The sequence below is a fragment of the Dipodomys spectabilis genome, unplaced genomic scaffold (genome assembly GCF_019054845.1).
Source record: "Dipodomys spectabilis isolate Male_0828 unplaced genomic scaffold, ASM1905484v1 ptg000175l, whole genome shotgun sequence".
NCBI classification, from domain to species: domain Eukaryota; kingdom Metazoa; phylum Chordata; class Mammalia; order Rodentia; family Heteromyidae; genus Dipodomys; species Dipodomys spectabilis.
The window spans coordinates 11,653,344-11,676,953 of NW_024870852.1; the positions used below are offsets into that span (position 1 = coordinate 11,653,344).

Below are 23,610 nucleotides of genomic sequence, written 5' to 3' on the forward strand. Positions count from 1 at the left end.
GGCCCTACAACCGGACCCCAAAAAAACAAAAACAAAAAAAAAGAGACAAGGAGGGAAGTATTGTCTGACATAAAGGGCCACATAAAGCCACATATATGATTTCGGTTACCAAGATGATTGTGGTGAGATAATCATCACATGAACTCAGCAGGAGTCATTGGTAGAAAATCTTGCAATGTGACCAGTAAGAAAGTGAAGGTAGGGAAAGTCATTCACTTCCTAGAAAGAATCAGAACTACTCTTGGATAAAGGGGTAAAGGAATAATGACAGGTAAAGGAAAACCTTAAAGCAATCATTTTATAATTTTATAAATTTTTAGCTGTTGTTCTTGCCTCAGGTCCTGGGTGCTTGTTGATCTCTCTGCTTGAAAGTCTTCTCAATTATTTCCTCCCTCCACAGCCTTGTGGTCTACTCCTTCTTGCCCTCCTGATTTAAAGTATCCCTCCTCAGACAGGATTTGTTTCATCAACCTCGCCCATTATCCCCACTTCACTCCCTTTTCCTTCCTAGAATTGTTACTATTTGAAAGCATCTTATTTGTTTGCTTGTGTTGGTCTGATTCTCTAACGATAATGTAAGGTTCTTGAAAGTATTTCATCATTGCTCCACACTCAGTGTCTAAAATAGTGCTTGTAGAACAATAGGTGCTCAATAAAATTCATGCTGAGTGAGGGAATAAGTAAGTGAAGGTAAAACTGAAATGGAATGCATATGGCAAGAAAGAATTGAAATAATCAGAAGAGGAAATTGTGGCCAGTAACCAAAATCTCCCAAGAAGTAGAAATGGAAAGCAAAAATAGAAGAGCAACCATATTTTTTCCTGATGTCTTCTAGCTTTCATTGTATTTGACAAGTGTTTAAAAGTAGTTTTTACATTATGCTAAGAGCTATGATACAAAGATGAAGTCATGACCTAAAGAGGATGAGGAGAGGAGAGAAAGTAAGCTCCAAAAGTGGCCCTTTCCTAAGTCTTGATCAAGCCATTCACTGAGCTTGCTATCCTATAGGGAGGCATATAGAAATCATGGGATAGCGACCAACAGAGGTGCTAGTGACCCTCAAGAAAGGGAATATGTCAAGGGAGAGTATGGAAGAGATGAAATTTAATTGGACCTTAAGAGTGAGTAAAGCATTCATCAGGAAGAATGGGGAAAAAAGTACTCTAAGGCAAGGTGACAGCACAAGAAAGTCATAAAGGCATCAGAGTACTTGTTATGCCTGGAGAACAGAGGGAATGGCTTACACATGAGGCTAGACATCTGGATGGAATTAAGTAGTAACAGATCAAAAATATAAATTTTTATCATGAAATTGCTTGATCCTCCTGTGACACCCTAATACATGTGAGTGGATTGTTTCCATTTATGACAAAAATCAATAAGGACTCTTGACTTGATATCCAAAGCTGTCAGTGTGCCTCACAGATGTGGTTTCAACACAGTCCACCTGAAGACTCAGAGAAGTGTTGGCCCTGTAAGATGCTGGGCTCCTAACACTGACCCAAGACCAGGATAAGGTGTTTGTGTCTCGCCAGTGGGTCTCATAGAGCCCGACCAATGTCCACATCTCATAAGCCATAAAGCCTTATATAGTCCTGCAAGAGGCAGCTACCACAGTCAGACTATGGTTATATAAGAGAAATATGTCTTAGGTTTAAAATTTAAAGGGATTAAAAATCTCAATCGTCAAAATAAGTATGTTTTAATAGAATGAATAAATAATGAATTTAATGAAATAAACAATGTATAAGCTGGATGCCAGTGGTTTATGCCTGTAATCCTAGTGCCTCAGGAAACTGATTGAGATTCGAGGCTAGCCCAAGCAGAAAGGTTTGTTAGACTCCATCTCAAAGATAACCAGCAAAAAGCAAGGCTGGAAACGTGGCTCAAGTGGCAAAGTGTCAGCTGTGCAAGAAGGAGGGCCTGAATTTAAATCCCCATACTGCAAAAAAGTAATTATTATTTATGCAAAAGTAATTAAGAGAGTTCTCTTCTATTATTGTATTACACAGCATACTAGATTGGATCCTAGAATAACTCTCTCTTGGGTTCCTCAAACCTCTTCTTGTGATCAGGAAATGTAAAGGCCTAGAGTAAAGTTGATCAGCCCTGCAGAAATTGGAGCTTGGAAGTACCAGCCCCACCTTCCAGTACTTCTGAAATCTTACACAGAAGATGTGAAGATCTGAGTTTTTTATTTACTTCCAACCTGAAGCATCCCTCACTCTGAGCTGGTACATTGTCACTGTGTGTTCCCACTCATAACCAGCTGCTCTCTCTTCCAAGAAAGGCCCCATAATTTTCAGAACAAGGTCTAAGATGAGTACTGCTTCAGTGTTTGCTAGGATAAACTTCCTGAGGAATTGTCTCTTATTTCTGTGATACCAACCATTTCTGTTCTTGATTAAAGAATGGACCATTCTTCCTCCATAGTCCTTATCCCAAAAGAATATCCAGGGCTTTTTGTACTAAAGATCAGGCCTTCTCACATCTCAAAAAGTTAAAGGAAATCAATAGACTTGTTTGAAACCAGCCCAGGGTCTCAGAGTTGATTAATGTGTTTTGTCTGTAAAAGATTACAGACAAAAGATTACAGTTCTTAGATTAGGGAAGAACAGAGAACAGAGGAGAGCTTATTTTCTGAGCCTGATTTTTTTTTTATTTTTTGGTCAGTCATGAGCTTGAATGCTGGGCCTTGGCACTGTCCCTGAGTTCTTCAGCTCAAGGAAGCATTCTACCACTTGAACTACTTCTAGTTTTCTGGTGTTTAATTGGAGATAAGAGTCTCATAGACTTTCTTGCCTGGGCTGGCTTTGAAGTTTGATCCTCAGACCTCAGCCTCCTGAGTAGCTAGGGTTACAGGCATGAGCCATCAGCGCCCAGCTCCTTAGCCTGATTTAAGGGGTTAAGGCTGAAGAGCATCAAATCTGCCTGCTTCAGCTCTTTCACAGGCCCCTGGGGCTGTAGGGCCTTGAATAAGAATGATTGCATGTCAAGGAGATGAGCAAAGCTTTGCACTGCTGTTTGGGAGCCTCAACCAAAGTTTCTATGCCCTTCCTAGACCTAGGAAAAGGGTCCAAAAATAGACCATTATGGGAAGTAGACATTATTATTATTATTATTATTATTATTATTTGTTGGTCGTGGGGCTTAAACTCTGGGCTTGGGCACTAAGAAGTAGACATTAAGAAATGTCTTCCCTCAAATAGATAATAGCTCCTAGAAAGGGCCAAGATTGGATTTTCTACCTATTGTTAGATGAAAGCCAAGGGTATCTAATTTAGAAAACTGAGGAAATGTGACGGTTCTACTACATGCATGCCATGGAACAAAGTTATACTTGTTAACAGTGTTTAACACCAGTCTCCACTCTTTCCTTTAAATTATGTATGATTCCTGGCTTAAAGAAGCCTCAGCTTTCTTTGTTTAATCTTGCCCCTCAGAAGTTGGAGGCTGGAAATTTTCAAAAATGTGTGTATATAGGCATAAATGCCACTCTGTAAGTGAGCCTCATCCTGAGGATGATCATTCCTTCATCAATCCAGTGGTGGACTAAAAGGAGGCAGGGAGAAATCACACAGGACTGGAATTATTCAGAAGCCTGGCTCCCCAAATCCGGTTGTAAAACCCATCCTCAACACTGTACTGCCCCCAGGTGGCCACACTGGAGTTCACATTGCACTTGAATAGGGAGAGCACTATAGATGTGCATGTGTCTCTCCAGCTGGAGCTCTTTGGAAGCAGTAGGGAGACAAGGGAGAAGCAACAAAAACAGTCATCAAGTGGGGCATTTAAATGCTTAAGAAATGTCTTTTTTTTTTTTTTTTTGGTAGTGTCACTATGAAGTTGGCATAGACTTGAAATAGATGCGATCACCTGCCAGAATTCTCAGGGAATTGAGGAAAGAGTAACAAAGGTTTAACTTTAAAAAAAAAAAAAAGCTCAGGTTTTTCCCCCATTGAAAAAACTTTTTTAAAAAAAGACTATCTTCTCACATTTATCCATTCACACAACTGTTGGAGGGTATAATGGTGTTATCTCTGCCTGCAAAGACATAGCAAAGAACAATAATAAATAATATCTATGTATTGATAGAGGCACACTAAAAATTGCAAGCAGCAAATGGGCCAGGGGAAGGGACGTTGGGGGATGCTTCTTGGAAGAAGTGATATCTGAGCTGAACTTTAAATGATGAATTGCTGAGTAGAGACAAGGAGATAATGACAGAAGGATCCCACATTTCACACAAAAAGGACAGTGCTAGCAAAGATATAGAAGGAAACAACAGTAAGAGGAGCAGAACATTAATGCAACATATCTGGACACAAAAAGATCAGGGAAAATAATCTAGTTGAAGGCAGAATAATATAGCAAAAAGACAAGTGAGCAAATAGAGAAGAAATCTGGAGAAGAAGCAACAAATCCAAGGGGTTTGGATGCACGGGGAGAGAGGAAAAGGAAGAGTCCAGGAAGACTTTGCAATGTCTAGCTTAGGTGACTGTGTGATTGATGGTAACCCTGATGATATACAAAATTTCAAAGGACAAGCAAGGCTGAGACAGAAAGTAGTGTTTACTATATGGTATCTATAGAACACAGATAGATAGATAGATATCTAAAAATATGTTAAAAATAAAAATATGTTAAAATTAAAAATCTGGGGTTCACAGATTTGGTTGTTATTAGCAATTAAAACCAAAGAAACAGATGGAATCACCCAGGGAGAATGGGAATAGATATGGGACTGTGATCCAAGGACCAAAGCCTGGAATAGAACTAGGACAGCTTTGGTGATATTGTCCTGTAGGCAAACAAGGCTTGAGTGAAGAATGTGTTACCTAGGGGTAGGCCTAAAAAGATGGGGAATGGATAACCTATGTAGTCACAGGGATTGGTGACTGGTTTTCTTCTTCGGATGCTAGGTTATAATGGTGACACTAAGAGAGATGCTTCCAATGTTTTTCTCTGGGAAAAACCTTTTCTTACACATAGTCTCACTAACATAGCCCAGCCTAAAACCTTGGAGATTATAGAGGGGAATGTGCTAGGCCAAGTATAGGCACTCATCTCAAGATCTTGACATTTCTAGGTCCATATTAGAAATAGCCATTTATATAAACCTTCCCTTGAAGCAGGGAATCTTTTTATTGCTTGAACTCTGGGCCTGGGCGTTGTCCCTCAGCTCTTCAGCTCAAGGCGAGCGCTCTACCACTTGAGCTACAGCGCCACTTCCAGTTTTCTGGTGGTTTATTGGAGATAGGAGTCTCACAGTCTCTCCTGCCCAGGCTGGCTTTGAACCGCGATCCTCAGATCTCAGCCTCCTGACTAGCTAGGATTACAGGCGTGAACCACCAGCGCCCGGCTATATCTATTTTTTTCATAAGTGCCTACTCTATTCCTTTGCACAATAAAGTTTTGTATTAAAAGTAGTTGGAATGAACTTAATATCCCAAGATATGAAGTTGAATGGAAAAAAAGGATTTAATATTGCAGGAAAACAAGACTCTAACTAAAACAACCAAGAAGAATCCAAAGCTGGGCACTGTTTTCTAGTTACTAGACTTGGCATAATTATCTACAGATTTTCATTATGTAAGAAGGTTTACATTGCACTGATGAATAGTACTATTGAAATGTTTTATTAGAATAACTGGCTAGCAGAAACGCTACAGTAGTTTTCTTCTTGAAGACATACCTAGTTACCAGGAAATGACTCTCTTTTCCTCTGTAGGGTAAGTTTAAATAACAGAGAACCAGCATCTGTTTTGTACTGTCTCAGCGCTGGGAGCATAACTACTTTTGTGTGGGAACAAGTTCATAGGAGAAATTTAGTTTTAACTTAGTTGCCTATAGCTCATTTATTATTGGCTGTTATGGATAGGTACTGGTCTGATTTATTAGCCAAAATTCTCCTTTGCCCTAAGGTTTGCATTTACTACTTTAGGGCTTACTTATTGGTACAATTTTTTTTCCTTTACAAGGTGAAATTAAAGTGTTCCAAAGTAAATGGGAGAGAGAGAGAGAGAGAAAGTGACTTAATCTTAGATAAACTGAGACATTTATAAACTACTAGTAGGTTCTTTCCTCCCTGAGATTTATTATAATTATTATTATTATTTTGTCAGACATGGGGCTTGAACTCAGGACCTGGGTGCTGTCTCTGAGCTCTTCTGCTCAAGGATAGTGCTCTGCCACTTTGAGCCACAGCACTACTTCTGGTTTTCTGGTAGTTAATTGGAGATGAGTCTCACAGATTTTCCTGCCCAGGCTGGCCTTGAACTGTGATCCTCAGGTCTCAGTCTCTTGAGTAGCTAGGATTACAGGCATAAACCACCAGTACCTGGCTCTCCCTCAGATTTTTAACTCCTAATGAAAGGGGATATGCTTTACTCACCTATGTAACCTTACTATCTAGTCCGTGTTTAGTAAATGCTTACTGTTTAATAAACTAGTCAAATAAATCTTTGCAAATAATTAGATGCATGCAATTGGTGATATAGGCAATAGAACTAAAGAAGGTCAGAAAACTAAGAGATCATTGTTGATTAGGATACTTAGGGCAGATTCTGTGAAGGTAAAGGTTTCATGAAAGAATTTGAATCTCTGGAGAGAGAACTCTTAATTCCATGAGCCTCAATTTCTCTCTCTCTCTGTTGTCTGTCATGGGGCTTGAACTCTGGTCCTAGGTGCTGTCCCTCAGCTCTTCAGCTCAAGCCCCAGTGCCACTTCCAGTTTTCTGGTGGTTTATTGGAGATAAGAGTCTCATGGACTTTCCTCCAAGGCTGGCTTTGAACTATGATTCTCACCTCCTTAGTAGCTAGGATATAGGCCTGAGCCACCAGTGCCTGGCTCTATTTCTCGTCTATACAAATTATGATGGAAGCTCTCAACATCATTGATAAGGTGTAAATGAGAAAGCTATATGGAGTAGTTAACACACATAGCATGACACATACAAGATACTTTTTTTTCCTTTATAAATTTATCTTTCTTTTACTAAGATAGTCATCCCCCACTGAATTTTGAAGCTCTCCTGACAGTTTTCTAGAGGTTTTAATGTCACTTTTTGCTGATTTCTAGTGTAATAACTATTCTACTTTAACAGCAACATCTTCCAGACAGTGGCCCCAAGACTTGGGAATTGAACTGCTTCCTTGGCCTCACAATATAATTGTGGAAAGAATCTTCCTGTGCCACAATGTGTTCCCTTGGTTTCAGGTGCAGTTCATGTGTACAAAGCCCCATAGGATAGCTCAGTTCATTTCACAGTATCTCCTTTGAGGATATTTACCCATGTTACTGATAAAGCAACTCAAACCAGATAAACCAGCTCAAAATCACAGAGCCTTTATAAGCAAGTGGGATCTGAAACCAGGTCTTGTGATGCTCTGGTCATCTTTCTGCTATGTCCTAGATAAACAGAAACATTAGCCACAACTAGAGCCAGCACAAATCTTCTAACAAAGACACAAGTAAGTTCATGGACTTAACCTACATGAGGTAGATTGTAAAACTGAGGCACTATGCTATTCAATAAAGACTTTCCAGTTTCTCCAGAAGTGGCAAAATAATGCCCTTTTCAGTGGGTGTCCCTACAGACAAATGAGTATGCTTACATGGCACTCACTGCCCCACCTCCCCTGGCAGGCTTTGGCCAGGACTTACAGCATCTTGACAACCTATTTAAACCAACTTGCAGTAACTGGCAGCAAAATATCATTCCCCAACAAGCTGAATCTTTGAGCCTCCACAGACTTGGAAGAGAGGGAGTCATTAGCTGAAACATTCAGAAACCAGGGGTTGCAGAAGGTATGTAATAAATTCCATCCAGATGTTGGGATTGTTTTTTCCTTTTCTTCATCTTTTTTTTTTTATTCCTCTAATCATATTTAAAGAATGGACAAGTTGTTTTCACCTTATCAAGCAAAATAGGAAGAACATGGCTTCCTTTTTTCCTGGGTGGGTTAGCCCTGGACCAAAAGATTGAGCGACTAACAGCAATTGGGTAATACAGGTTGGTATCTGGTTTCTCAGAGAGCACTTTGTACAAACGGCAGAATTACAAGGTAGGCTAACTTAACAAAAACTAATGAGAGATCTATCTACAAATTCTCTCTACTTTGTAGATTCTGAACTTTCTAATCTGCTTTGAAATCTTTCTAGGAAACTATTTCTATGCAAATTTGGCCCACAAATAGCCAAAAGTGCTTTATTCGAATCCGTGGTGTATCTGAGATATCTGAGCAGCCTGAGTGTATGACCAGCTTCATTGTGCTGTGTGGGAAACAATACACTGGGTCATTAGATAACTCCCAACATTCTTCAGCAGCCCAGCTCTTCTGGGGTTAACTCTTATGTGGGGCTAGGATGAGGAAAAACAGATCTTCCTGAGCCGCAGCCTCACTTGACATTCCCTTCACCCTACACCTGAGCTCCTCCTGCTCCCTGGAATAGAAACCTGAAGAAAGAGCTGTGACAGCGCAGAGCGGTTCTTCTTGCCAGTGGCTGCTTTGGACTGTGAGCTGTGGGCATGGAGCTAGAGCGCAGTGCTGAGAGACGGGGACTGGGAATAAATGATACTGGGTGAATGGGAAACCCAGAGCAACATGATCTTATTTCTTCCCCTCCACAAGGTGGGATTTGCAAGGCTCTTTTCATCTGCATTGGTGAGTTTCAAAATGTTTAGTCCTGAACAAAATTAGAATCTTGCCTATTTACTAGACTAACTAAACAAGGAAACAAAAACTTTTGAGGTGTTTTATTGCATCCCTTCTGATTATTTGTAACTCTCTTCCAAAAGTTGTTTTTGGTATTTTTAATCTTTATTTAAATCTTCAGTGGAAAATATATTTCAAAGGGGAAAAAAAAGAAACAGAAAGAAAACAAATGAGAGCCACCCAACACAGTTGTGTGCCTTTCATTTTGACCCAGCCCACAGAACAATTGGAAGTCTCTCCGCAGACCACCAGAGATCCTCGATTCCATTTGGAGGATCATTGATCTAAAAACTTGATTTCAGAACCATTTTTAAAATCTGGAATATCTATTATTGACCTCAGAAAGCAGCTATTGAAGAATCCTGGGACAGGAGCCTATAAAGTGAGAGGTGAGCCCTACCAAGAGAAGAAGAAACTTCCTTCAGTGGATGTTTCCATTAATGCCATATCTGTGCTGTAGTAATCTATTCTGAGTTCAGTTTTTTTCCTTCTTTTTCTTTTCTTTCTCATCTTCTTCTCCATCCCCCACCTTTCCCTTCTCATTATCTTACTTTTTTATGTTTGTTTCCTTATAATAAAACTTTTCCTTAGCTGAGGTATTTAGGTGATTTTGGCCTAATATATTGTGCTTATTTATTGGAGATTCAGTATCTCAGTTTGTGTGAAACTTTCAGGTGTGAAACTTTCCAAATGTTTCAGCATCTAAGTTGTTGGAAAATCGGAAGGCCACCACTCAGACCTTGTAGGCAAGTAAGCTGAGATGGGTGTAGATCTGTACCCCCCCTCATTATGGTAGGCTCAGAACCACATTGAGAAAAATGTAGTTAGAAGATCCCTCTTGAGGGAGCAGCCATGTTGCACTGAACTGACAACACAATCAGAAGACAGGCAGTAGTGGAGCAAGGCATATAGGCTTGTCATTAGAAATCTCCAATTCTGCGGAGCCCTGAAAAGGAAAGAAGTGCTTCTTTGGCTCAAGGAGCTCCATGAAATGAAGGGAGAGAGTTGGACTCACACTGAAGACATGAGTAGGTCTTATTATCTTCTCCTTAAGCTGCAAGATCCCATTAAAGATGGGTGCCTCAACACTGATGGCTTCACTTTGGGCAGGAATGCCCCATGCAAAGGCAATTACCAGGAATGGGAGCCAATTATAGCCTTTTGATTTGCTTTCTCCAATATCCTGTCAGGCAGATGAAGGAAGGAGACCTCAAAAGAAGTAAATTGCAGGTGGAAGTATTTGGTTTCAGCCTCTGTCAAGTTGAAGCTTTGAAACACAAAACTTTGTGTGTCCAGGAAACTAAGTACCAGATTCTATTGCTTTAGAACTCTTGCAAATTCAAAAGCATGAGAAAACGGGAAGCCAAATTGAGACAATTCATTTTGATAGGCTGCTATTCTGTTAAGCATAGTAACTTTAATTTCATGTAAGCCGGCTGTGGCAGTAGTTGAAAGGGGCTGTTTCAGGTTCTTCAGAACAGTCCAGAAGAATCTAAAAATTTTAAGTAACATCAACTTTCTGAATATGAGCAAGCATTCAAGCAGCAGATAATCTTGCCAACTGTCACAGTGGACTCAGGGACGTGAAGAGTCATCTTTTCAGAGTTGGGAAGAGGTAAAAACCCAGAGCCAGGACGCTCATCACAAAGGGAATATAGGAAAGTAGAAAAAAAGGGGTGGGGTGGAGTATAGTTCTTAGTGTTAAAAATAGAAAATAACAAAAAGATCAAGTGTCTGGCAGTAAGGTTGTAGGCAGGATAGTACATTTGAATGAGATAAGAAGGAATACAACTTGGAGAGAAATGTACCCAGAAAAATAGATTGGAAGCTAAGAGAAAACTGATTTCAGTTGAAAGATTTATTTCATTTTGGGAAGGAAATCAGAAAGAACTGTAAGGCTAGAGTCTGTATCCAATTTAAATACCTGTGTTGCTAACTCTAGGGGTAAAGTAGTCTCTTGAGCCCAAAGAGGTCTGCATTTTGTTCACAGGTCACTATCTTGAGGAAAAAGAAGAGTGGGGTCTGTATGGGGGAGGTTTCATGAGCCCCTTGGCTGGCCTTCTTTCCAAAGGTAGAATTTAGCCATAAATTGCCTTCTAGACACCACCATCTCAGTCACCATCTGTTCCCCAAAAGTGTACTTAAACATTTCTCTTTGGCCAGGTTCTGGTGGCTCACATCTATCATTCTAGCTATCTAGGGACACAGTTCTAAGCTAGCCAAGACAGGAAATTCCGTGCGACTCTTGTCTCCAATTAAATCACAGAAAAAGCTGCAAGTGGTGCTGTGGCTCAAGTATTAGAGTGCTAGCCTAGAGCAAAAAGAGCTCAGGGACAGCACCCAAGCCAGAGTTCAAACTTGAGGACTGACAAAAAATAATTGCTTTTCGCATTCGGGTGTTTTTAGGAAGAATCAGCTTTGGAGAGGCAAAATACTAGATTTGAACCATCCTAAAGCACCATTTGAATCTTGTTGGAAAGTTAGAGTGGGAGTGTGCCTCTACTCACTTTTTTAGAAATAGTCTTTGCAAACTGTCCTATAACCACCTTTAGTACCTGTTCCGGCTTCCGTCTTCCTTCGCATCAACTGGAAAATAAAGACCAGTCTCTTCTATTGTCAGGACTCTTGTGGACAAAGCCCATACAGGCTCAGGTATGATGTGACAGCTGGCATTTTTACTTTATTGCCTTAAAAAATCATCATCTCCCTTTTCTCTGAACTCCTTAATATTCCAAACACACTTTTTTTTCCCTTCTTATTTATTCAGGTAGGCTTTAACTATGTAGACTAGGCTAGTTTCAAATTTCAGATCTTCCTGATTCTCTCTTTGGAGTATGGAGGTTTACAGGTATATACCACAACTCTAGTCTTAAATAACGTTTTTTTTTTTTTTGTTTTGGGCTTTTTTTTGTGTGTTTTGTTTTAAGAAAACACAGAGGAAAATGTTTAGCTTGATGAATCATCATTCTGCAAATCTGTCCAGGATCCTAAAGCAGAATTTAGGTGTAGAAACAGGAAGTGAGCAGCACCCAGAAAGTAGCCCCTTCGCCTTCACTGCCCAAGCACAACCACCATTAACCTGACTTTTAATACAGTAAATTAAGTTTTTCCTGCTTGAAGACTTTATGCATTTGTGAGTATGTTTGTGGGACTTGATTTGCACATTGCAATGCTTTCTATCTTGTAAAGTTTAATTCATATTTCACATACCACTGAATATTGGCAGCCCATTTTTCTTTTTGGTGGTATTTAGATGCATCCATTTAGGACTTTGGGCTTGTTAATCAAATGGCTGAGAGAATCAAGAGTTTGACACACATATAAGATACTCCTGCCCATGTATAATGCCTGACTTCTGTAGAAGACTTCTTGGTCCCTTCATGATTGTGTCAGGAGAAACATGTTTTGTAATTTCCCATAGTATTCACATTTTCAGTTTGAGCTCAGTATTAATATCTACTAGTATATTTTATATACACTAAATTTCCACAAAATTACCTCTGAATTTCATTTTAATTATAAAATTGGTTCAAATTTTAGTTTATTTGTTAATTAATTAATTTGTACATTGGTGCTGAGAATTGAACTCAGATCCTTCAGCATACTAAGTATGGCAATCCCCAACCCTCAGTTCTTGTGTGTTTGTGTGTGTGTGTGTGTGTGTGTGTGTGTGTGTGTGTGTGTGTGTGTGTGTGTGTATGTACAGGCATGCATGCATAAGTGCCAGTCCTGGGGCTTGAACTCAGGACCTGGGTGTTGTCTCTGAACTTTTGTTTTGTTTTGTTTTTTTGTCAGTCGAGGGGCCTGAACTCGGCCTGGGCACTGTCCCTTAGCTCTTTAGTTTAAGGCTAGCGCTCTATCACGTGGGCCCTAGTGCCATTTCCAGGTTTTTCTGCTTATGTGGTGCTGAGGAATAGAACCCAGGGCCTCATGCATGCAAGGCAAACACTCTACCACTGAGCCACCTTCCCAGCCCCTGAACTTTTTTGTTCAAGGCTAGCACTATACCACTTGAGTTAAAGTTCTATTTCCATATCTTTGGTGGTTAATTGGAGATAAAAAGTCTCATGGACTTTCCTACTCAGGCTGGCTTTGAACTACAATCCTCAGATCTCAGCCTCCTGAGTAGCTAGGAAACAGGTGTGAGCATCCAGCACCAGGCTCCTTCTGTATTTTTAAATTATATTTTTCCCTTAACAATTTTTCCCACTGTATATACCAGGTAATCTTCCAAGAAATTCTGGGCTCCTTCTGCAGATAAGTGTCTTGAAGGAATATATTCTTCAGTTGTGTTTTCTGTATTCACTGAGGAATTATGTTTACCCTTGTGCCTCATAGTATGGTTCAGTCATGCAACTGACAAATATATTTTAGGTACTTTCTATGGCAGGTTCTAATCTAGGCTGTAGGAATACAGTATTGAAAAAAAGATAACATTGGAAACAACAAAGATAAAGGTATAACATAATGAAAGTGATGAAAAAGAAATAGGATAATGTACAAAGTAATGGAAAGGAGTTTGCTATTAACTGGGGTGGGGGGGAGGGAGAGAGAGGGAGGAGGGTGTCAAAGAAGAGCTCTGTGAAGAAGTGACAGTAGAGATAAGTCTTAAGAAAGAAAATGAATCTCTTGTGCCAAGAGCTGGGTAAAGTGTTCTAAACCAAGGAGTCAGAACGTGCAAGTCAGGAAAGGGTTTGCTTGTTGGGAACAGAAGGAAGACCAGTGTGGCTAATGTACAGTAAATAAGGGGAAAAGAATGAGATATTCTGAGAAAGGCAGACCTTTACCTTGTGAGCCATGTAGGCCATATCAAAGACCTAAACTGTAGGAAGCTAAGAGTTCTAACAAGATTCTAACTTTTTTTTTTTTTTTTTGGTCATAGGCTTGAACTCTGGGCATAGGTGCTGTCCCTGAGCTCTTCAGTTCAAGGCTTAGTGCTCTACCACTTGAGCCACAGCACCACTTCTGGGTTTTTTTTTTCCTGTTGTTTTTTTTGTTGTTGTTGTTGTTGTTTTGTTTTTTTCCTGGTGGTTAACTGGAGATAAGAGTCTCATGGACTTTCCTGCCTGGGCTGGCTTTGAACTGCGATCCTCTTCTGAGTAGTTAGGATTACAGGCATGAGCCACCAGCACCTGGCTGCTATGACATATGTTTTTTGTTTTTTTTGGGGGGGGGGTCTGGTCATGGGGCCTGAACGCTGGGCCTGGGCGCTGTCCCTCAGCTCTTTAGCTCAAGGCTAGCGCTCCACCACTTGAGCCACAGCGCCACTTCCGGCTTTTTTCTTTTTGCATATGTGATGCTGAGGAATCGAACCCAGGGCCTCATGCATGCAAGGCAAGCGCTCTACCACTGAGCCACCTTCTCAGCCCTGCTATGACATATTTTTATGTTACATTTTTTATGTCTAATTTTTCCCTTTTGTAAAAACTAAAGATTTAAATGTTATATGAAAGCAGGAAAGTATACAGAATATATGTGTATAATGTGATGAATGTTGATAATTGTATGGCCAGATAGGTTTCCAAAGTGGTAAAGAATATTTACATTTTTAAATGTGTGTGTTTGTCATTCCTAGGGCTTAAACATTAGGGCCTGGGCACTATTCTTGAGTTTTCTTGATTAAGGGTAGTGCTCTACCACATGACGCACAGATCCTTCTGGCTTTTTGGAGATAAGTTGAAGATGAGAATCTCATGGGCTTTTCTGCCCAGGCTGTCTTTGAATTGCAATCCTCAGATCTCAGTCTTCCTGAGTAGCTGCATTATAGGCTCTCATAGCATTTTTTTTTTTTCTCCAGTTCTGGGTCTTGAACTCAGAGTCTGAGCACTCTCCCTGAACTTCTTTCACTCAAGCCTAACACTCTACCACTTGAGCCGCAGCACTACTTTCCTGATTATTTTGTAACTTTATTGGAGATAAGAGTCTCACAGACTTTCCTGCCCAGGTTGGTTTAGAACCATGATCCTCAGATCTCAGCCTCCTAAGTAGCTAGGATTACAAATGTGAGCCACTTGTACCTAGCACCCGGCTTTTTAGCTCTTTTTTGTTGCTGTTGTTGGTCGTGGGGCCTGAACTCTGGGCCTGGGCCCTGTCCCTCAGCTCTTCAGCTCAATGCTAGCTCTCTACCACTTGAGCCACAGTGCCACTTCCAGTTTTTTCTGCTTATGTGGTGCTGAGGAATCGAACCCAGGGCCTCATGCATGCAAGGCAAGCACTCTACCACTGAGCCACCTTCCCAGCCCTTTAGCTCATTTTAAAATTGAGTTTGTCTTTCATTTTGAGTGAAAGTTTTTACACACAGTTCTTTTACAGATATGCATACTGTATTTTCTCCTAGGCAAAAGTTTATTTTACTAACAGTGCCTTTTTAAGATCAAATCTAAAAATAAGCAAGCAAACAATACATGTGTACTTGGAAATCATTTTAAATTAATAGAAAAATAAATTTTCAAATCTTGGTGAATTGCAATACCTCTATATCTGTTAATTTTCTTTGCTCCAAAATCTACTTTGCTATTAGTATAATATCAAAGAAAATTAGTATAATATTAAAAAAATTAACTTTTAACATTTAACTAGTATTTTAACTAGTCTTTTCTTGTCTTTTCCTACCATTTTGCTTTTAGCCAGTTTTACTTATAACTCATGTTTGAATTTCTTTGTAGGTAGTATGTACTCAGTTCATTAAAAAAATCTACTCTGATAATCTACGTTTAAATAGATTTGAATGATCTACATTTAATTGAATAATTTATATGCTAGAATTTAGGTGAATGATTTTGTTTTTCTCCTTTTGTTACTGTTTCCCTTTTTCTATATTCTTGGAATTATTTGAAAAATTTTCAGTCTTCTTGTCAAAAGGTTTTTAAACTAAGTTGTTTTATATAATTTCTTTTTAAAATAAGTGCTAAAGGGATTACAGTATAGATGCACACAACTGCAATTTCCTTTTAATTACTGTTTTGCTGCTTCAAGTGGAATGTAGAAATGCTAACACTGTATTAGTCCCTTCACTTTCCACTGTATGATGTAGTTGTCCTGTATTTTACATCTGCGTGTATAGAAAGTAACTTAAGACAATATTACACTTTTTATTTTTAAACATCAAACATTGGAAAGACCTCAGAGAACAACAGTCTATTGTGTTTACTTAGGTAGCTCCTGTTTCAGTTCTTCTTCCTGATGTTTTCAGTTTCTTCTCTCTGACCTCTTTTTGTTTCTTAAAGTAATTTTTATCTATGGACAATAAATGCTTAGTTTCCCTTCATCTGAGAGTACCTTTATTTCATGCTCACTATGAGTATTTTCAATGGATATAGAACTCTGAATTAACATTCATTTAGCATGTTTAAAATGTTGTTGTTTAACTTCTTTTTATCTTGGATTTCTGATGAGAAACCATAACCATTAAATCATTGTTTCCTTGTAAGTAATATGTCATTTTAACTCAACCTGCTTTCAGTATTTTTTTCTTTGTCGTCCATTTTCAACAGTCTGATTGTGAAGTATCATATCATGGATTTCTTTGGTTTATTTTATTTGAGGTTGGCTGAACATTTCGTCTCAATAGAAGACAAGTGTCATAAAAACTTGTGCTTTGTCAAACTTGTGAAGATCTCAGCTGTTATTTCTCCAAACAAGTTTTCTGTTCCGCACTCTTTCTCCTTTTCTTCTGAAACTTGTGACACTACAGTTAGGCGTTTTGTATTGTCCTCAGAGGTTCTGTTTGTTTTAAAAATCATTATCTGTCATTGCATTTGAAACATTTCTTCTTTAGTTTAGCTGATACATAAAATGGAAAAATTCTAATATTAATGGGCTACCACATAATGTTTTGATACAGGTATAAACTGTATGTTTAAATCTGGTTAAACATATGTATCTCCTCTAGCATCTATCACTTCCTTATGGCATAAACTTCACATCAGATCATTTATATTGCTCTGTCTACAAATTCAACCTCTCTTTAGTTATTTTCATTTTACTATTGAACCAAAAAGAGATTTTAAGTTCTGATGACTATATTTCTCATTCCTTATACTAGTAATTTATTTTCTGCTTTTAAAAGCATTTGAACTACAGCTTCTCAGTTTCATTCAACTTTCCAGAGAATGAGTCAATTTTTTTTACTAATATTTCATTTTTTCTGTACTGGTTTCCTTCCTCCCTTCCTTCTTTTTTTTTTTTTTTTTTTGTGCCAGTCCTAAGGCTTTATCGCAGAGCCTGGGAGCTGTCCCTGAGCTTTTATGCTCAAAAGGCCAGCATTCTACCTCTGAAATCTCAGTCTCCTGAATAGCTAGGATTACAGATGTGAGCCCAGGTTGATTTCCATTTTTACATTTCATCTTTTTCTTTACTCCAGGTTTAATTAATATATTCTTTCTGTGTCTCTGTCTCTGTCTCTCTCGCTCTGAGCTCTTATCTCTCTCAGTGAAGGAAAGAGGACCATGGTGAGGTGAGCTGGGGCAAAACTAGCACAAGACCTTAGTAGAAAAATAAAGAGCAAATGAACAGGGGTATAACCTGAAGCGGTAGTGAACATGCTACCGTGCATGAGGCCCTAAGTTCAATCTTCAATGTTGTAGACATACACAAAATAGTATCAGCTTCCCTTTACGCAGTGCTATAAATGCAATCCACAAATGTTTCTTGTGGTTTTAATTATTATTCCTTTCAAAATATTTTCTAATTTCTTTTGTGATTTCTTCTTTGGATCTGAGGATATATTAGAGACAAGTATGCTTATTCAAAATATTTGGAGAATTTTCCACATAACTTTTCATTGAGGTTCCTAATTTAATTCTGTTGTGGCTATATAATAGGAAACAGCACACTCTATATTATTTCAATCCCTTAAAATGTATTAAGATCTTTTATAGTTAAGCATATGTTTTTTATTAATAACATTCCAGATATACTTGAAAAGAATACATAGGTTTCAGTTTAAGTGGAGAATTCAATAAATGGCAGTTAGGTCCATTTGGTTTACATTGTGTTATTCACAACTTGCTTGCTGATTTTGGGACCACCTGTTCTATCAATTACCAAGAGAAAGGTGCTGAGATTGCCAACTGTGACTGCATGTTTTCTGCTTTTTTCTTAACATCTGCCGTATTTTATTTATGTTTTCTAACTATCATTACATGCAAACACACTTAGAACTGTGTGTTGTTTTGATTAATAGAACTTTGTATTAAGAAACATTTCTCTTTACCTCTAGTAATGGTCCTTTATCGTGAAGTATATTTTATCAGATGCTAGTCAAGGTGCTTCATCTTTCTTGTAGGTACTGTCAGTACTTACCAGTAGTCTTTTTTACTCTATGTCCTTTTACATGTGCATCTCTTATAAAGTAACATCCAGTTTGGTTTTGATTTTTCATCCAGTCTGATACTAGTAAATACCAATATTAGAATTCTATTGGGTAACAAATTACAAATCAGCTTAATAGCCTCATAACTCACAACTCTGTATGTTAAAGTCTGTCCTATCTGCCCTAGTATAGTTGAGTTCTGTTCTAAAAGTCTTACTGGCTGCTGAAGAAAAAGTTTACTTTCAACCTTTTTCAGTTGCCAGAATTCAGTTCCTGTGACCGTTCAGCCCCTGTGAATCACCTGCTAGCAGCCAGTGGGGGATTCCCCTCACCTCTGGGAGTTTGGACACGTGTATCTTCATGTGGCCCCTTCATGATAGGATAGCAACAAAATCTCCCTCCCGTTCGATCTTCCTTGCTCTGAATCTCTGACTTCTGCCACAAGAGGGAGAAAATTCTCTTCTTTTAAATAACCCATCTATTCTGTTAGCATTCTTATTTTAAGGTCAATCTGCAAAACTATTAAAAGGTAAAAGTCATTGAGCCCATCTTTGAATTCTACTTATCAAAACATTCCTATACTCACACTTTTTTGGGGGGGGGGGCAGTAATGGGGCTTGAACTCAGAACCTGGGCTCTGTCTCTGAGCCTCTTTGTTCTCAGTGCTAGCACTCTTAACACTTGAGCCACCATGCCACTTCCAGCTTTCTCTGAGTAGTTTATTGGAGATAAGAGTTTTAGTGTTTCTGGCCAGGCTGGCTTTGAACCATGATCCTCAGATCTCAGCCTCCTGAGTAGCTGGGAATATATGCACAAGCCACCAGCACCCAGCTTACTTATACTTTTTTTTTTTTAAGTTTTGAAGTCATTTAGAATCATTCAAGAAATGTAGTTAAAAAATTATTTCTGTATATTATCCACCTCACTTTTTGTTTGCTTTTTTATATTTTTGGTGGTGCTGAGGCTAGAATGCAGTCATGCTCCCAATCTCTTTTTTGTTGTTGTTGTTTATTTCAATGTCTCAATATAGTCCAGACTGGCTGCAGACTCACGCCTTTCTTGCCTAAGTCTTCCCTCTGCTAGGATTATTGATATGTCATCTCCTAATTTTAGCATCCTTGATGAAGCTTCCTGCAACAGTTACTGTGGCTTTTTCCATTATGGTGATTTTAATAGTATTTCATTTCTTCTATATTTATTATCTAGAATCCCACCCCAAAGATAAGCTATGTACTTACATAATTTAGTGTCAGTATGAGCTCATAGAAATTTGGCAGTACAACAGCTGATGAGCAATCACAAGACCCCAAGTTCAAACCTAAATATATTTCAAAATGTATTGGTTCAGGGCTGGGAAGGTGGGTCAGTGGTGGAGTGTTTGCCTTGCATGCATGAGGCCCTGGGTTCAATTCCTCAGCACCACATAAGCAAAAAAAGCTGGAAGTGGCACTGTGGCTCAAGTGATAGAGCACTAGCCTAGAGCTGATGTGCTGAGGGACAGCACCAAGGCCCAGGGTTCAGACCCCACAACCGACAAAAAAAAAAAAAGTATTGGTTCAAGTAAGAAGTCAGTGCTTGGGGCTGGGAAGGTGGCTCAGTGGTAGAGTGCTTGCCTTGCATGCATGAGGCCCTGGGTTCAATTCCCCAGCACCACATAAGCAAAAAGAAAAAAGCCGGAAGTGGCGCTGTGGCTCAAGTGGTAGAGTGCTAGCCTTGAGCTGAAGAGCTGAGGGACAGTGCCCAGGCCCAGAGTTCAGGCCCCACAACCGGACCCCCCCAAAAAAAAAAAGAAGTCAGTGCTTTTCTCAAAAGTAGTTTAAGTACCTGTTACAAAGCAGTTCAAGCTGAGCGCCAGTGGCTCACGCCTATAATCCTAGCTACTCAAGAGGCTAAGATCTGAGGATTGCAGTTCAAAGCCAGCCCAGGCAGGAAACTCTGTGAGACTCTTATCTCCAATAAACCACCAGAAAACCAGAAGTGGTGCCGTGGCTCAAGTGGTAGAGCATTTGCCTTGAGCTGAAGAGCTCAGGGACAGCACCCAGGCTTAGAGATCAAGCCCCATGACCAACAACAACAACAAAAAGCAGTTCATGTGCCTGTTACAATTTAAATAGTCTCTTTTTATGCTTCTAGAATTTATAAATGATTTTTTTTTTTTTTTTGTCGGTCACGGGGCTTGAATTCTGGGCCTGGGCGCTGTCCCTCAGCTCTTCAGCTCAAGGCGAGCACTCTACCATTTGAGCTACAGCACCACTTCTGGTTTTCTGGTGGTTTATTGGAGATAGGAGTCTCACAGTCTCTCCTGCCCGGGCCGGCTTTGAACCGTGATCCTCAGATCTCAGCCTCCTGAGTAGCTAGGATTACAGGCGTGAGCCACCGGCGCCCGGCTTATAAATGATATTGTAATGATATTTAATTTTTGGTATCCATTCAAAAAATAAAAGTACAATGATTTTTTTAATGTCTGTATCTTGCAAAATGTATGAACTCACTTAATAGTTCTGAGTTTTCATATGACAATTGGAACATTATTGCTCTTTTAAGTGAATTAATAAATAAGTGAAATACAAACATTTTTCTCAACACATTTCAAAAGAAAAAAACAAAAAGAGATAAATTAATTCTTTCTATGGTTTATAATCCAATAGTTCCATTATTTATTTTGTTGCTCAAATTATTCCACCTCTGGTTCCTAAGAAATCCTCCAGGTTGGCCCATTTGTCCTTTCAAAATGCCTCTATCAAACTTTGAGGACTTTCTTTCTTTCTTTTTTTTTTGTTGGTGATGGGGCTTTAACTCTGGGCTTAGGCACTATCCCTGTGCTCTTCAGCTCAAGGCAAGCACTCTACTGCTTGAGCCATAACACCACTTCCGGATAAGAGTCTCATGGACTTTCCTGCCCGGGCTGGCTTTGAACCATGATTCTCAGATCTCAGCCTCCTGTGTAGCTAGGATTATAAGCATGAGCCAGCACCCGGCTACGAGGACTTTCTTAAATTTTCCCATTATAACATATTCAAGTTCATCTTATATTTTGCCTGCCCTAAGATGAGAGTCACCTGTGATGATTTCTTGGTTCCTTTAATTAGAAAATGGCATTTAGAACCAAGATTTAGGTAATGGGAGTACTTAATAATAGATAATAGTAACAAGTACTCCTATGCATTTAAATTATAAATTCTTTATTTTTAAAGAATTATTTATATTAGCCCTTTGCAAATATTTTTACCCAGTATGTCTCTTGCCTTAACTATGTTATATTTTTGTTTTTGATTTTACATGGATGCCATTTTTTTTTTCTTTTTTGGGTTTTGAACTCAAGGCTTCGCACCAGCTAGGCAAGCACTCTACAGCTTAAGCTATATCCTTTTGACTTTAGGTTTTTTGGGTTTTTTTTTGTCAGTCGTGAGCCGTGAACTCTGGGCCTGGGTACTGTTCCTCAGCTCTTCAGCTCAAGGCTAGCACTATATCACTTGAGCCACAGCACCACTTGCGGTTTTCTGGTAGTTTATTGGAAATAAGAGTCTCACGTACTTTCCTTCCCAGGCTGGCTTTGAACTGTGACACTCAGATCCCAGCCTCCTTAGTAGCTAGGATTACAGGCATGAGCCACCAGTGCCCGACTAGATTTTTGTTTTTTTTTTTGGGGGGGGGGGGGTCCAGTCTTGGGGCCTGAACTCTGGGCCTGGGCGCTGTCCCTCAGCTCTTCAGCTCAAGACTAGCGCTCTACCACTTGAGCCACAGTGCCACTTCTGGCTTTTTTCTTTTTGCTTATGTGGTGCTGAGGAATCGAGCCCAGGGCCTCTGGCATGCAAGGCAAGCACTCTACCACTGAGCCACCTTCCCAGCCCCTAGATTTTTGTTTTTTTATAGAGTTCTATACTGTTGCCTGAGTTGGCCTTGAACAACAATCCTTCTACCTCCTCTTCCTGTGTAGCTTGGATTACAAGTGTGATTCACTATGTTTAGCGCTATTTTTATTTGTTTGTTGATGTTTTTGTTTATTGAGGTTTTAACAAAGATTTGTTTTAGTATAACAAGATAAAGTAGGAATGAAGAGATAAAAAAGGAAACATTTCTTGTTTCCCATACAGAATGTGGATTAAAAACTCAAAATGGAGGTTTATATCCATATAGTTCTTATACTTTCTGAGTTGAGAGAATGCACATGATCATATTGGTTAGAAATTTCTAATCCTTAGACAGTGCTTCTTGGTAAAATGTGTGAGACATGCCCAAAACACAAATAACCTTCAGTACCTTCTTTTGCCACACATGCCTTTCATTCTTTCCATCTTTTTTACTCCTTCAAGGAGCCTTGCAACTTCTTTTTTTTAATATATATTTTTATTATGAAAATACTGTACAGATGGGTTACAATTACATGGGTAAGATAATGAGCACATTTCTTGTCAAGCATTGTAGCCTCCTGCTTTGTTTCCCCTTCCCATCCTCCCCCCCCCCCCCACCTCCACCAAAGTTGTAAAGTTCGTTTTTTGACATAACGACTTGTATATCTCATTGTTACAATGGGTCCTCCTGTATCCCTGTTTTAACAATTTGTTTTTTCTCTTCCCCTCCATATATACCAACATCATATATAGTGAAAGCCTTGCAACTTCTTAATATCTCAAAGGAGAGGACAGATGCAGATTACCTTATATCTCCCTATCCCTGTAATTCAGCATCTAAACGGAGATAGTAGAAAAGAGATAGATTTTTTTTCCTTTTCCTTTTCTCTTTTTTAACTTGTTAGTTCTCATTTCAGAGTCTAGCACTTTTAATATTTGCTAATTTTAACATTATTTCCCTATCTCCTTATCTATCTCTCCTGCCTCATTTCCATGATTTTGGTACCTTTTTATTGTTAAATGTGCAGAAGGTCTGAAGTCCATCTTTAGTAGCTGACTCTGACCCTAAGGTTGACTGCTGGCTGTACCTAGAAAGGCAACACAAAAGTCACATTTGGAGATAATAAGGGAAATGCATTCCACAGGAAATTCAGTTGACAGACTGCTGTGATCAGGACTGGAATACATCAAGTCATTCTGGCATCCATTTTTCAAGGTTTAGTTTTGTCTGCTCTGTAGGTGATGTCCTGGCATCTTAAAGGAATGCTGCTCAGGCTGCCATGTCGGAGGCCTTACTTCTTATGAAATTTAACTCCCAGCTCACCTACTTGTCATTGGATGATAGATGAGGGGGTATCCTAGTTTTCACCCATAGTCTTTGAGACATACTCATGAAAGCATTTCAAGGAGTCTCAGAACAAAGAGTGCTTCACAAGGTGAAGATGATGTAGGGAGATATTAAAAACAAAGTTTTGCACAATGGTTCAAGCCTGTAATTCTAGCTACTTGGGAGATGAAGAATAAAGAATCACATTTCAAGGTCAAGAATAGAAAATCACATTTCAAGGCCATCTCAGGCAGAAAAATGTTCATGAAATTCTATCTTAAACAATGGGTGGGGGCTGGGTAGGTGGCTCAGTGGTAGAACACTTGCCTTGCATGCCCTGGGTTCGATTCCTCAGCACCACATAAGCAAAAAAAAGAAAAAAGCCGGAAGTGGCACTGTGGC

The 23,610-nt window shown here is 39.3% G+C and overlaps 1 protein-coding gene across 3 annotated transcripts in view; it reads left to right on the forward strand.

Annotated features, from left to right (window-relative positions):
* The window catches only part of LOC122120388 (agouti signaling protein), a 165,434-nt gene that overhangs the window by 57,603 nt on the left and 84,221 nt on the right, over positions 1 to 23,610 (forward strand). The window contains exon 1 of one of the 3 annotated variants that reach the window (XM_042694628.1): positions 8,618 to 8,666. The exons of the other annotated variants lie outside the window; for them this stretch is intronic. The gene's annotated coding sequence lies outside the window, so the exon portion shown is untranslated. Of the gene's footprint in view, positions 1 to 8,617; positions 8,667 to 23,610 lie in introns of those variants that run through there. 3 annotated transcript variants of the gene reach the window in all.